This window comes from Prionailurus bengalensis, chromosome A1, assembly GCF_016509475.1.
Source record: "Prionailurus bengalensis isolate Pbe53 chromosome A1, Fcat_Pben_1.1_paternal_pri, whole genome shotgun sequence".
Taxonomy (NCBI): domain Eukaryota; kingdom Metazoa; phylum Chordata; class Mammalia; order Carnivora; family Felidae; genus Prionailurus; species Prionailurus bengalensis.
In genome coordinates, this window is record NC_057343.1 from 116,469,360 (window position 1) to 116,485,117 (window position 15,758).

At 48.4% G+C, this 15,758-nt stretch overlaps 1 protein-coding gene across 3 annotated transcripts in view; it reads left to right on the plus strand.

The window, feature by feature from the left end:
• The first annotated feature begins 12,079 nt into the window (after positions 1-12,079).
• The window catches only part of PSD2 (pleckstrin and Sec7 domain containing 2), a 56,585-nt gene continuing 52,906 nt past the window's right edge, over positions 12,080-15,758 (plus strand). For 2 of the 3 annotated variants that reach the window (XM_043575338.1, XM_043575503.1), the window contains exon 1: positions 12,080-12,265. The gene's annotated coding sequence lies outside the window, so the exon portion shown is untranslated. The remainder of the gene's footprint in view (positions 12,266-15,758) is intronic. The other variant, XM_043575427.1, reaches the window with a different exon arrangement.

Genomic DNA, 15,758 nt, shown 5'->3' on the forward strand with positions numbered 1-15,758 from the left:
TTGATGACTGACTTTATTGTTTCTTGGGTGTTAGTATAAATGTCACCCCCAGGATGGTGTACCCCACTGCCCAGCTGACATCTCTCTGGTGAAGCCACTCTTACATTTCATTGTTCTAATTTTCCTCGCAGAGCTTGATAGGTGGTAATTTTGTTTATTTGTTCACTGTCTTTCTCCCGTCCCTGCAGGCTGTGAGCCTCAGGCCTTCACCTTGTCTGTCTTGTTCCCCCATGTCCTCCGTGAGTGGCAGCACATAGTAGGTATACTGCACAGAGAGCGCCCTGCTTGTATTTTACAGTTTAGTTCACAGTTTAATGAATGAGGTGGGATTAAACAAGCCGACACATGTTTGCTACATGTTTTTTTTTTTGTTTGTTTTGCTGTTGTTGTTTTTAATTGTGGTAAGATACAACATAACATGAAAATTACCATCTTGGGGGACACGTGGGTGGCTCACTTGTTTCAGCATCCAACTCTTGGTTTTGGCTCAGGTCACGATCTCATGGTTTGTGAGCCGAGCTCCACATTGGGCTCCACACTGATGGTGTGGAGCCCGCTTGGGATTCTCTCTCTCCCTCTTTCTCTGCCCTTCCCTTGCTTGTGCTCTTTCTCAAAATAAATAAAAACTTAAAAACAAAATTTACCATGTTAACGATTTTTTTTTATCTTAACCATTTTTCAGTTCAGTGGCATTAAGTACATTCACACGGTTATGCAACCATCACCACCATCCATCCCTGAACTCTCTTCATTTTTCACAATCGAAATGCTGTACCCATTAAACACTAACTCCCCATCCCTCCACTCCCTCAGCCCCTGGCAACACCATTCTACTTTTTGTCTCTATGAGTTTGACTATTCTATTTTTTTTTTAATTTATTTTTAAGTCATCTTTACACCCACAAGTCTAAGGTCAAGAGTCACATGCTCCACTGACTGAACCAGCCAGGCACCCCAAGTTCGACTATTCTAGATAGCTCATATAAATGTAATTATACAGTATTTATATTTGTGACTGGCTTATTTTACTCAGGATTATGTACTCAGGGTTCATCCATGTTGTGATTAAAAAAATTCTTTTTTTTTTCAATTTTATTATTATTTTTAAAAATTTTTTTAAAATGTTTATTTATTTTTGAGACAGAGACAGAGCATGAACGGGGGAGGGTCAGAGAGAGGGAGACACAGAATATGAAACAGGCTCCAGGCTCTGAGCTGTCAGCACAGAGCCCGACGCGGGGCTCGAACTCACAGACCGTGAGATCGTGACCTGAGCCGAAGTCGGACGCTTAACCGACTGAGCCACCCAGGCTTCCCCCCAAAAATTCTTTTTTTAATGTTTATATTTATTTTTGGGAGAGAGAGAGAGAGAGAGAGAGAGAGAGAGAGAGAGCATGAGCAGGGGAAGGGCAGAGAGAGGGAAGCAGGCTCCAAGCTCCTACCTGTCAGCATGGAGCCCAATGAGGAGCTCGAACTGCAAGCTCATGACCTGAGCCAAAGTCGGACGCTTAACCGATGGAGCCACCCAGGTGCCCCAGAATTCCCTTCCTTTTTAAGACTGAATAATATATCCATTTTATGTACACACCACAGTTGGTTTATCCATTCATCCATCAATGGACACTTGGGTTGTTTCCCTCTCTCGGCTATTGTGAATAATGCTGCTATGAATGTGGGTGTACAAAAATCTCTTGGAGACCTTGCTTTCAATTCTCTTGTGTATATACCCAGAAGTGGAATGGTTGGATCATATGGTAATCTTATTTTTAGCTTTTTGAGGAACCACCATACTGCTGTGGACAGCAGCTGCGCCCTTTTACATTCCTACCAGCGGTGCACAAGGGTTCCAATTTTTCCACATCCTTGCCAACCCTTGTTCTTTCCTTTTTTTTTTTTTTTTAAATAGTAGCCACGCCCAAACGGGTGTGAGGTGATGCCTCGCTGTGGTGTTGATTGGCATTTCTCTAATGATTAGGGTACACATTTTTTTAGAATTATTAAAAAAATTTTTTTTAAATGTTTGTTTATTTTTGAGAGAGAGAGAGACAGAGCACGAGTGGGGTAGGAGCAGAGAGAGAGAGGGAGACACAGAATCAGAAGCAGGCTCCAGGCTCTGAGCTGTCAGCACAGAGCCTGATGCGGGGCTTGAACTCACAAACCGTGAGATCATGACCTGAGCCAAGGCCGGACGCTCAGCTGACTGAGCCACCCAGGTGCCCCTAGGATACACAGTTTGAAGTTAACATCTTTTAAGAGAATGAAGGGTAGGGAGCCTCTTAACTCTGGTGGTCTGGAAGGAGGTGATATTTAAATTTAGAAGGGAAGGAGGCAGCCAGTGGAGGATCTGGAGGAAGAACATTCCAGTAAGTGCAGGGGGCAGGCTGAAGTGTGAGTGAGCGCTGCATATTTTTGCTGGGGAAATAGTGAACAAATAATGGGCAAGGGGATGGTGATGGGAGATGTGGTCTGAGGGGTGGGTAGGGCTTTAGCCCTTGGAAAGGAGTTTGTATATGCAGTTTATAGTATGCACTGGTTTCCTCAAGTCACGTGGAGGAGGGGAGACACAGGGGACAGAGGGATGGACAGAGGGAAAAACGGGCTGATTGGGGGATGATGTTGCTGTTGTGTGTGTGTATCTGGACAGTGTGCAGTGCTTGTGGCTGTGTACCTGTGTACGTACGTTTGCGTGGAGGCCTGAAGGGTGTGTGTGTGTGTGTGTGTGTGCGCGCGCGCACGTGTGTGGACACTCCCAGAAGCCTCGGATCGTTATGTGATCTCTCTCAAGAATGTGCTGTGTCCACTTTCCTTTTAACCCACAATGGCCGCCCCAGCCAGGAGGGCACCGTGCTGCTTCCCAGGCTCCTACAACCGGCCTGGAACCAGCAAGAAGGATGGGGAGCCATACCTAGGGGTTGAGCCTCGTCTCTGAGAATGACGACCAGTCTTTGAAGTTTTGAAGGCAAGAGCTTGTGTGTCTGAGACCGGGAGAGGCCTCCAAGCCACTCCTTTGCGAGGCAGCAAGGGGCAAGGGGGCGAATGGCTGGGCAAGCAGGGCCGGCTGCTGCAGTACCGATAAGGGCCGCACGGGGGCAGCAGAGGACGCTGAGCGAGGAGAGGAGGCGGGAGTAAGGGATGAGAGAGGAAGGGTTTGGTGCACAGAGGGGCGGAGCTCTGTGGTTTGTTTCCAGGTGGCTGGGTTTAAGAAAACAAAGTGAAGCCAGGAGCTCATCACCGTCCCAGTGGCGTTGCATTTTATCCTCACAGGCCCAGAGAAGTGGAGTCACTTGCCCAAGGTTTTTCAGTACGGGGATTCAGACTAAGCCTGCCTGACCGCTCTGCCTGTGCTCTAACCACTGCCCCACCCTGAATGAGTTCATCTGCAGGGGAGTACCGGTTTGTTCATCTGTCTCCTGCCCTCACCCGGCCCCCACCACTCCCTGTCTCATCAGACCACCCTCCTGCTTTGGGCAGGGCCTTGCAGGCTGGGAAAGGAAGCTGGGACTTGAGACCCCTTCCTGAGGACCCCAGGAGGAGCGGTTCAGATGCATGCCTGCATCAACAGGGTATCAATGGCACAGTAATATCAGGTCTCTTTCCAACCTTCCCCCTATGCTTTGGGCTGGGGAGATTCTAGAAAATCGGGCTGAACCCCTGGCCTGCCTCTGGGGCCCCCACCACCTCTGCTGGATTTCCTCTAATCACTAGGCCCAATTCCTGAGGACTGTAAGCTGAAATACAACCAGAGTCCCCCTCAAAAAAATACACCCTCCTCTCCCCTCCCCTCATATAAGTGTGTGACTAGCAGTTTGGCCGTCCCTGGGAAAAGAAAAAAACATGGATGGTTTCAGCTGAGACCATTGAACAGAGGGGCAGAATGAAGCCCTGAGAGGGGCAGGCACTCATCCAGGATCATGTAGCAAAGCAGGGGCTGAGGCCTTGTTCATTTTTATCCAGAAAGGACTAAAGGCTCTAGACAGGGAAATCAGTAAGATATATCCCCACAGGTTGGAGACTGAGGGGTCAGAAGGACAGTGATCTGGCTTCCTCCTCCAGAAAGTCTGCCCTGACCATCCTCCTCTGCCACTAGTATGAGAAATGGCCTCAGAGTTCCCTTGACATTTTGTCTGGTCAGGTGGCTGACAAGATTGTCTGAGTTGCTTTAAGCAACCTCAGAGACCCTCAGGCCTTTCTCTCAGTCAGCCTAGAATTCCCTTCTCTAGCCCTCCTATCCTACTTGCATACCTCATATGACAGGGAGCTCACTGCCTTAAAATGCAGCCTATTCCATTGTAAGACCACTCCTTCCAATGAGAACAGACTGGCCTTCTTCTGCTGTTGGAGCTAGCACTCACCGTGGAGCAGAGAGCGTGTGCCCCCAGAGAAGTCCCCCCGCAAGATCCAGTTAACCATGAACTCTCCCCTTAACTCAAGCATCAGTTGTATCCAACTGGTGGCACTGGAGGTGTCCAGGAATGAGGGGGTGTGTCCCCAGGGAGATGCAAGGGGAAATGAGACAGTGTGTGCAGATGGGAAATGGAGATTTCCGTGGAAATAGGACAGCAGGGCCAGCGTGATAAGGAGAAACTAAAGCCCCCAAGAGCTGCAGGGATTAGGATGGGGCGGTGCACTGAGTATCCTGTGTCACAGGGTGGGGCCTTTAGTGAAGGGCAGAGTAACTCCGGAGACCTGCTTTCCCTTCCCAACCATGTGTGTAGAGTGTCTTTCCATTTCGGCAGGTATTTGTGGCATACCATCTTAATTGCTGCATAATACTCCGGTGCATAAAGACATCATGATTTCTTTAACCACCGCCCAACTTCAGGACATTTGGTTACATCTTTTTGCCATTTTGCAGTGAACATCCTTGTAGCTATATTTTTACCCACTTCTCTCTGTATTTTCTTAAGACGAAGGATAACTTCCTAACAATGGAACTGCTGGATTGAAGAGCAGGAACATTTTAAGGCTTTTTTTTTTTTAATGTTTATTTATTCTTGACAGAGAGAGACAGAGCATGAGCGGGGGAGGGGCAGAGAGAGAGGGGGGACACAGTATCCGAAGCAGGCTCCGGGCTCTGAGCTGTCAGCACAGAGCCAAAGGCGGGGCTCAAACCTGTGAACCGTGAGATCATGACCTGAGCAAGCCAGACGCTTAACCGACTGAGCCACCCAGGCACCCCGACATTTTAAGGCTTTTGATACATGTTGACAGATTTTTTTTTTTTCCTTAAAAGATGGCACCATATTTGACTCCTAACAGTGGTATGAACATGCCTGTTTCTCCACACCCTAACCATTGGTTGTCTTCTTTTTTTAATGTTTGTTTGTTGGTTGGTTATTTATTTATTTATTTATTTTTGAGAGAGAGAGAGAGCGTGTGCAAGCAGGGGAGGGGCAGAGAGAGAGGGAGACACAGAATCTGAGGCAGGTTCCAGACCCCGAGCTGTCAGCATAGAGCCTGACACAGGGCTCAAACTCACAAACCGTGAGATCATGACCTGAGCTGAAGTCAGATGCTTAACCGACTGAGCCACCCAGGTATGTGCCCCAGTTGTCTTCTTTCTCCGATATTTATTATTCAAACCTTAAACATAAAAAAAGTTGAAGACATTTTACGGTTACCATCACTCAGGCTTTACGGTTTACATTACACTATATTTGCTTTATCACTATCCGTGCTTCCCCCCTCCATCTATCTGTTCATCTTGTGCATCTTCTTAAAAATTTTTTTTTAACATTTTATTTATTTTTGAGAGAGAGAGACAGAGTATGAGCAGGGAAGGGGCAGAGACACAGGGAGACACAGAATCCAAAGCAGGCTCCAGGCTCTGAGCAGCACAGAGCCTGATGTGGGACTCGAACCCACGAACTGCAAGATCATGACCTAAGCGAAAGTCAGACGCTTAACCAACAGAGCCACCCAGGCACTCCAGTTTATCTTCTTTCTTACATGTGTTTCGAAGGAAGTTGCAGGAACAGTACACTTTACTCCCAAACACGTCAACAGTATATCACTAGCTAGAGTATAATATCTGTGTATGGTTGTTGGCTTTTTTTGAGACAAAACTTTGATATAACGAGATGCACACATCTTACCTATATCATTGGTTGCATTTTGACAAATGTCTATGCTTGTATACCCCACCTCCTATCAAGATGTAGAATATTTCCATCACTCCAGAAAGTTTCCTACTCACCCCTACCTCTACTGTTCTGATTTCTTTCCACAATAGCTTAGTTTTGCCCATTCTAGAACTTCATAAAAATGGAATCATACAGTATCTACTCTTTTTGTGTCTGGGTTATTGTATTTAGCATCATGTTTTGGAGATTCATCCATGGTATGTATATATCAGCAGTTTTTTCTTTTTTACTGTTGAGTAGAATTCCATTGTATGGATGTATAACAGTTTGTTAATACATTTGCCTCTTTTTTTTTAAAGGTTTTTAAAATATTTTTTTTAATGTTTATTTATTTTTGAGACAGAGAGAGACAGAGCATGAACAGGGGAGGGGCAGAGAGAGAGGGAGACACAGAATCGGAAACAGGCTCCAGGCTCTGAGCTGTCAGCACAGAGCCCGACGCGGGGCTTGAACTCACGGACCGGGAGATCGTGACCTGAGCCGAAGTCGGACGCTTAACCGGCTGAGCCACCCAGGCACCCCAATACATTTGCCTCTTGATGGACACCTGGGCTGGTTCCAGTTTGGGGCCATTGTAAATAAAGCTGCTATGAACATTCCTGTACAAGTCTTTGTGTGAACGTATGTTTTCATTTCTCTTGAGTACCTAGAAGTGGAATTGCTGGATCATAGGGTAGTTGTATGTTTAGTTTTATAAGAAACTATTCAAACTTTTTTTTTAAGTTTGCTTATTTATTTTGAGAGAGAGAGAGAGAGAGAGAGTGCGAGGGGGGGAGGGGATGATGAGAGAGAGAGAGAGAGAGAGAGAGAGAGAGAGAAAGAGAGAGAGAGAGAGAATCCCAAGCAAGCTCTGCACTGCCAGCAGGAGTCCAATATGGGGCTTGGATTCATGGGACCCTGAGATTGTGACCTGAGCTGAAATCAAGAGTCAGACGCTCAACCAACCGAGCCACCCAGGTGCCCCAAGAAACTGCCCAATCTTTTTCCAAAATGGTTATGCATTCCCACCCACAAAGAGTGATCTCTGCCACTGAGTTCGAAGCTTAGAACACGTTGGGGTTGTCATCTCCTTGGTTTTGGATGCTAGGTCTCAGTGAATACCACTTAAGGTCATAATAGCAGGGTTGACTGCAGTTTCCCTGGACATCACTGGATACCTTGGGCTGTTTCTCATAGACACATGAATGGACTGATGCTCAGCCAAGTCTTGTTGACCCTGAACTTGTACAATTGCTTTGTTGGAACCTGAATGTCAGCTTTTCCATTTGTCCTCATTAAATTCCATCTTGTTTGTTTTGACTTAACCCTGCAGCCAATCCTGATAATGGTGAGAGCAGCAAACTCGCATACACTTACCTTGTGCCAACAATGAGCTCCCTCACTCAGACTTCAGAACAACCCTAACGGGGAGCTACTATTATCCCCATTTTAGAGGTGAGGAAGTTGAAGCACAGACAGGTTCAGTAACTTTCCCAAGCTGATCCAGTCATAAATGAGCTAGGATCAGAACCTAGGTAGTTGGGATCCCGACATTGTGATTTAAAAAAAAAATTTTTTTTTTTAACATTTTATGTATTTTTGAGACAGAGAGAGACAGAGCATGAATGGGGGAGGGGCAGAGAGAGAGGGAGACACAGAATTGGAAGCAGGCTCCAGGCTCTGAGCCATCAGCCCAGAGCCCGACGTGGGGCTCAAACTCACCGACCGCGAGATCGTGACCTGAGCCGAAGTCAGCCGCCCAACCGACTGAGCCACCCAGGCGCCCCACTGACATTGTGATTTTAACCATTCACTCTGTTGCCCCTTTCTAACTTCTGATGTCATCTCCCTCCATCTCCCAGTTTCTGCAAACACACTGAGCATGCCTCTAGGTCTTCATCCAAATTTTTGGTTAAAAGACAAAAGCAAAAGCAAGAAACTTATGGACCAGGTAAGTCCAGGGCCAAGGTCAGAGCTTGGTGACATGCTTCGAAAGACCTCCTTTTGCGATTGCCTTATTTGACTTGTCCATAATCTTTGATGGTGGTTACTCCACCAGAGCAAAGCCATGGAGCTTGGATCCAGGCTTGGCTTTCCACCGGTCTCAGGACAGTCTTCATCAAATACGTCTCTGGAATCCCCATTTCAAATCAGTCCCCAGATACCTGTTCAGGGGCACTAGGAACAAAGGGAAAAAAGGTGGGACTGGGGTAGCTCTTATTTGAGCCCATGTGGGCACCCAGTGGCCCTTCATAGCCTCCAGGTCTTGGCCCAGTGGCTAGCAGATAGCAGGTGCTCAACAAATTCTTTTGGATTATTTTTTTGAAGGCTGCCTTATTTTTAATTGTGGTAAAATATACGTAACATAAAAGTCAACAATTTTAACCATTTTTAAGTGTGCAGTTTGGTGGTATTAGGTATGTCACAAATGTTGTGCAACCCTTACCACTATTTCTAGAACTTTATCATCATCCCAACAAAAATTCTAGTAGAAAATAACTTTCCGTTTGCTCCAACTCCCGGTAACCGCTAGTATACTTTATGCTTCTATGAATTGACCTATTCCAGATATTTATTTTAAGCAGAAACATAATATTTGTCCTTTGGTGTCTGACTTCTTTCACTTAACATAATGTTTTCAAGGTTCATCCGTGTTGTGGCATGTGTCAGAATTTCCTTATTTTTTTGGTTTTTTTTTTGAACCTTTTTCTTTTTTTCAATGTTTATTTTATTTTTGAAAGAGAGAGAACATGAGCAGGGGAGGGGCAGAGAACGAAGGGGACAGAGGATCCAGAGCGGGCTCTGTGCTGACAGCAATGAGCCCCATGTGGGGCTCAAACTCTCCAACTGTGAGATCATGACCTGAGCCGAAGTCAGACACTCAACCGACTGAGCCAGCTGCTCCTGAATTTCCTTTCTTTTTAAGACTGATACTATTCCATTGTATGTATACACCACACTTTGTTTATCCATTCATCTGTCCATGGACACTTAAGTTGTTTCCACTTTTTGGCTACTGTGACTTAATGCTGCTTTGCAACTTGTTGTTATTTCATAATCCCTTTGTAATCCGGTTTTTCCCAACCCTTCTCATTCAGATGGCTGTTGTAAAGGCCCCTGTGACTTTCATGTTGCTGAATTCAATGGTCACCCTTCAGTCTTCACCTCTCTTGATCCATCAGGAGCACTGGACTTGATCCATCTCCTTCCTCCTTGGTATTATTTCTTCCTTGGGGTTATAGGATCCCTCATTCTCTGGCTTCCCCTCTGCCTCTAGATGCTCCTCCTCTTCAGCATCCCGTCTTGTTTCTCTCCTTCCTCCTCCCCTACCTCTGAATGTGGGAGGATCTCAGGGCTCCATTCTTGGCCCTCTGACACATGTGCCCCCACTCCTGGGCGGCCTCATCACTTTTTCTGAATGTACCCCATAGCCCAGACCTTTCTCACGTCTATCTGCCTACCCGACATCTCCACTTGGGTGGCCACTTGATATGTCAGGCTCCACCCATCCAAAACTGAACACTTGTTTTCCTCTTCAGACATGGTCTGCCCCACTTCCCCACTTTAGTTCCTGGCAATTCTGTCCTTCCCATTGTTCAGGCCCTCCAATTTTGCTTCACTCTTGACATCTCTTTCTCTTAAACCCCACACCCAATATCTCAACTCATCTTATTGGCTTTACCTTCAAAATACAGCTAGAATCTGGTTATTTTCCCCCAGCTCTACTGCTACCCCCAGGGTTCCGGAATTCAGCAATAATCCCCTAACTGGTCTCCAGGCTCAGCCCTGACCCCTCCAGTCTGTCACCATACAGCAGCCAAAGGGATCCTTTAAAAATACAAGTCAATGGGACATCTGGGTGGCTCAGTCCATTGAGCATCCGACACTTGGTTTCAGCTCAGCTCATGGTCTCATGGCTCATGGGATTGAGCCCCGCATCGGGTTCTGTACTGACAGTGCAGAGCCTGCTTGGGATTCTCTTTCCCTCTCTCTCTGCCCCTTCCCTGCTGGTGTGCACTCTCTCTTTCTCAAAATAAAAATAAATAAACACTAAAGAAAGAAAGAAAGAAAGAAAGAAAGAAAGAAAGAAAAAGAAAGAAAGAAATCCAAGTCAAATAAGGTCAGTTCTTTGTCCCAGAGTTTGGGTGGTTCCTCATGCCTGTAAGAGTCAAAGCCATAGCCCTTATGTAGCCTACAAGGCTCTACATCTTTGGGCCCCCACCTCATGCCCCTCACTCTCTTGCTCCCTTTGCTCCTTGCTGTTCCAAGAATATGCCAGGCACACTCCCAGCTCAGAGTCTTTGTGCTGACTGTTCCTGGTCCTTGGATTGCCCCCACCCCGCCCACATATCTACATGACAAATTCCTTTACCCTTTTCTCATCTTTGTTCAAATTCACTTTCTCAAAGTCTTTCAGTATCATTCTATTTAAAGTTGCAATAGCTGTCACCCCATCCACCCTCCTTATCCCCTTTATGCTTCCCTATTTCCTCTTGGAGTACTTGTCACTGTCTTCTTATAAATTTTACTTATTTATTGTGTTTATTATTTCTTTTCTCCTCTCGCCCCCACTAGAAATGATTCAGAAGGTCATGGATTTTCCTCTTTTATTTACTGATATCATTCACTCAGAAGAGTGCTTGGTGCATGTAGGGCCTCAATAAAAATTTGTTGAAAGAGTGAGTGAAGAACGCAAGTGTGATAATTTGGGAAGAGAGCTGGAATCTAAAAATGGGTTGGAGTCGAGAAAAGGTGGGCTTCTGGCCAGGTGTCGCGGACATTAGCGCTGTTTGCCGTGCAGCAGTGATCCCCTTGCTCCTGATAACTCTCGCCTTGTTTGCCTTTGGGACATAGCTGCTCCCGCCACCAATCCATAAGGATTACCCGGGCTGGCTCCACCCCTCGAGACTTTTGCTTATGTTCTTGGGATAGGGAAGGCTTCTTCCCTCAAAGCTAGACACAAGCTCAGAGCTGCCTTACCCGTTTTGTTACGTTGTTGAAAAAGACTGCTGGGAGATGAAGCCAACACACAGGGATACTGGGCTGCAGGTGTGGAGAAAGATATGTGGAAGACTAGACGCAATACTGCTTGCAGCTGGCTCTACTCCTGGACTCCTCATTTACACGAGCCTCTTTTCATGAAAGCTGGTTTCTGTCCTTTGCAATCACTTAACACCGTACCTGCCCGGGCTCGTGAATTGGGAAGTGAGGAAGGTCTGAGGCGGGTCTGCAGCGTGTGGGAGGTGGACAGCCCCAGTGGCAGTCTCAAGTGAGAGGGGCTGAGCATACAGATGGCATTCAGTTATTAGTGCTGAATGGAGGAACTAGGGAACAGATTTGCCACAGCCCCGCCCTAGAGGAGCTCTCAGTCTGTCAGGGGAGAAAGGCATGGACCCTAACTGGGGCAAGACAGACTGAGAGATCCTGTTAGATATACCAGCTGCAAGCTAAGTTGACGTGGATTGTGCCCAAGGTTGGGTGGGAAGCAGGAAGGGGAAGATCTTCCCTACAGAGCTAATTCCCGACTGCCTACTTCTCCCCCAGCCCCCAGTACATGTGAAAGAGCCCGGTTAAAATACACACTAGGGCTTTGCCATTTATTAGAGGTGTGTTCAAGGGTAGGCCACTTAACTTTCCTAGCTTCAGTGTCCTCATAGGTAAAATGGAATGAATGCTGTCCACCTCGTAGGGTTTCCGTGTGGATGAAATGAGATAGTGTGTGAAATGAGATAATGCCGAGAATTTAGGATGAACCCGGTTCACAGAACACTCTTAATAAAAATCAGCTGCTAGGATTATCATTCGAGGTCTTTCCTGGCTAGCGATTGTGCCTGGTGGTGCAGGTGCAGTTCTTGTAGACACCAGCAGGTGACGCCCTGACCCCAAAAGAGCCCATTCTTCGACAGACTACTTTAAGAAGGGCTCCGGAAGGGGTTGGGCAGGGCGGCCTCTCGGATCTCCGCCAGTTAGACTCCTGCCTTCCCGGCTGTGCTGGGGAGAGGTAGCTGCGTTCCCCTCAGTTCCAAGAGCGGGCCTGGGTCACCATGGGATAGTGGAGCCTCAGTTTTCCATCCGTATTTTGGAAGAGCATGGGCTTCGGAGACTGCCTGGGTCAAGTTGAGGAAATACTCAGGTTGGATCAGGTAAAGGACTGCCAGAAGGAGCGAGCATCCCAGCACGGAGGCTGGTTAGAGAAGGCCTGAGGCTGGCCCTCGGGGCACGGCTGGTGTTGAGGCAGGGGGATGACCCATATGACCTCTGTTTTCTTCCTTTCTGGATGAGAGATGGAGAGCGGGGCTGCCCGCCACGGCTGACCCAGGACCGTGCCTGACCTGGTGACGCGGGACGCTCTGGTAATTCTGTATTTGGCCAGCAGAGGGAAGCAGAGAGCCTCCTGGGCTTCGCGAGGCGTCCCTGCCAGCCTTGGAGTTTGCTCGCCCTCCCGGGAACTTGCTGCTCCAGGCCTCCTGGGGCAGGAGTCCGCGTATTCCGAGTCTCTCAGCGTGCCCTCCTCTCTTCCGCTGGGTTTCTTGAGGGCGGGGAGCGGGAATAGGGAGAGGAACGCGTGGGATGAGGGGAGGGTCAGCTTCAACACGAATTTAGTGCCTCCTCTAGCAGAGCCGCATCTTCCCTGGGCCTCAGTAATTGGGATGGGATCTGGCGGCAACTCTACTCCTAGGTGCTCCGACTTCCTGGTGTTATCTCTCCAAGGATAAGGATTTGGGGGCAGAAGGGGAGCCTCTCTCTAACCCTCATAACCCAGGCCTGGAGGGTCAGCTGCACCTCCGGAAGCAGGGGAGTGCCCACCCCATGGCACTCTGGCCAGTTCCCGGCATCCTCCTGGACAGGCTCCCAGAGGCCCACAAAGGCCTTCAGACAAAGTTCTGGGCCAGGCTTTGCCTGTGCCCTGGGCCCACAGCCCTCTGGCTCTAAGGCACTGCAAGTCCCTGGCACTTCTTATGGGGTTTTGTCCACTAGCCCTGGACCAGTGCTGGCAGGGCCCTGTGCTGGGGGGTGGGGGTAGGACAGGCAACTCTCAGAGCTGCGCCGTCTCCCTTCTTTCCCTCCTGCCCGTGGCCTTGCTCTCCTCCAGGACACCTTCCCCCACATCATGCCTGCTCAGGCTATGTCTTTTCCCCACTTGTCCTTCTCTTGGCTGCAAGTCCAAATCTTTGCCATCCTCAGGTCCTGCTTATATCCTACCGCTCATTTCTTCATCCATCCGTTTATTCAACAAGTATTTATTGAGCTCCTGCAATGCTCCAGGCCCTTGCTAGATGCTGGGGATCCAGCAATAACAAGACATAGTTCCTGTCCTTTTTGGAGTTCATAGTCCAGGGAGAGAGTAGGTAGGAGACTAGTAAAACTCATACCTAAAACTGGATTCCATTGTGTGATAATTGGGGTGAAGCAGATAAGCTGCCAGCTTCAGGAAGCTCTACCTACAGAGGTGTTTCCCCTGGAAAGTCACCTGATAGGTTGTGAGCTGTGGAGGGAGGGTTTTGGTTTGGCCCTGCTCCTCCTCCTCCCAGGGCCAGGCTCACAGGCATGCAGTAGGTGCTCAGTAAATGTTGGTTGTACACATGGATGAATCATCATTCTCATGGCCAGGGGCTGTCCAGTGAGAATGGCATTTCCTCCCAACATAAGAGTCATAGGTAATGCTGGGGATCGTACATATAAGACCCTGAGGTTCCAAGGATTGCATCCTAGGCCTCTGTGGCTTCCTGCCTCGCTCCTCACCACACAGCGTCCCTACCTCGGGCTCTGTCAGAGTCCCATGGCCCATGCATGGGTTTGTCTGTGACCTCTCATTCATCCATTCTTTGGCTCTATCACCTTTTGGGTGCCCACTGTACCCTGGCCCTGGGCTCTGGAGGAAGTGGGGACCTAGAGAAGAGAGGGTCCTTGCTGTCATGGACCATCCAGTCCAGACAGTAATGGCGCAGCACAATGCATGCTGTGATAGGGGAAGATGATGGTGCTTTGTGAGCCTGGAGGGCTGTTTGCTCTGTCTGGGGGCACCTCCTCAAAGAGGCCTCCTCTGGTCATCTGGCTGAAGGAGCTCCCATTTCCAGCTGGGTGCTTTTACAGCCCCATTTTTTTCCCCCGGAGTACTTTTTAGTATCTGCAGTTACCTTCTTTCTTTATCTGTTAGTGTTTTCATTATCTGAGTGCTTTACTGAGTGCCTGCTATGTGTCAGGCAATGTTCTAGGCCCTGGGCATATAGACGTGAAAGAACGAATTTCCTTCTCTCTTGGAGCTTATGGTCTAGTGATGATAGTGGTGGTAGGAAGACAGACAATAACCAGAATAAATAGGCAGGCATGTAGTATATAAATACATGTTATGGAAGAAAAGCAAGCAGGCAAAGGGGAGACTGTTAGTATTTTAGGCAGATGGCTAAAGGGGGTGAGGGGTGTTTTAAGCAGAGGGAATAGCAAGTACAAAGGCCCTGAAGTGGGAATGTGCCTAGTGTGTTAGAGGATCAATGAGGAGGCCACTGTGGCTGGAGAGGAGTGAGGTCGGAGAGGAGTGAGGTCAGACAGGTGGGAGGGCCCAGATCATGTAGGACCTCGTAGCCTTTGTAGAGCTCTGCTTTAACTCTTAGGGACATGAGAGCCATTGGAAGCTTTTGAGCAGAGGAGTCACATGATCTGGCTTACGTTTAACAGGATCTCTTTGGCTGCTGTGTCGGAAATGTTGGTAGTGGGTTTGGGTGCAAGTGGGGGGACCAGTTAGGAGGCTACGGTAACAATCCAGGTGAGAGGCGATTGTGACTGCAGCCAGGTGGTGGCAATGGAGCTGAGGAGCAGTGACCGATTTGAGACATAGTTTGAAAGTAGATCCCACGGGGTTTGTTGAGGTATTGCATGTAGCGGGGGAGAGAGAGACAAGGACAATGCCTGGGTTTGGGCCTGAGCTGATGGCAGGAAGGTGGTGGCATCTACTGTGGTGAGGAAGAGGTCAGTTCCCGTTGTGATCACTCGGAGCTGCTCTTTGTACATCGTGGTGGAGCCCTCAGGTCAGCCGTTGGGTATGAGGGTCTGACCTGAGCCAGAAGAGGTTTGGGATAGAGAATCACACAGGATGATCCTCGGGGTTTAGATGGGCTTTGAAGCCAGGTGGGTGCACCACGGAGGAGGGAGGTGGAAAAGAAGACAGATGACTGAGGTATTTGGGAGTCAGGGGGTGGAGGAGGAACAAAGAAGGGCGAGAAGGTAGAGCCAGGGATATGGGAAAGCGGTATGAGTCCTGGAAGTCAATGGGAGGAACTTTTTCAAGGAGGAGGGGTGATCAAGTGTTGTCAAATGCTGCCAATGAGTTAAGATGAGGTGTGAGCATTGACTTTTGGATTTGACATCATAGTAGTCACTAAGGATCAGGCCCCAGTCTGTCTAGTCCATTTGTACAAATATGAGAAAGAGGCCCCTCTAGGTGGACCTGGTGTGCAGGCACACAGAATGGAGTCACCTCGGTATAAAGGAAAAGGTGTCTGTCCCCAGCCTGATGTAGTCTTGTAACAGGCACAGCATGGTGAGAAGACAGAAAGCTGGATTTCAGCTCCTTCTCCATGCCTTGCGCCTTTGTGCAGTGCCCAGCCTGTACACCTGTACTCAGCAGCTGTGTTGGTG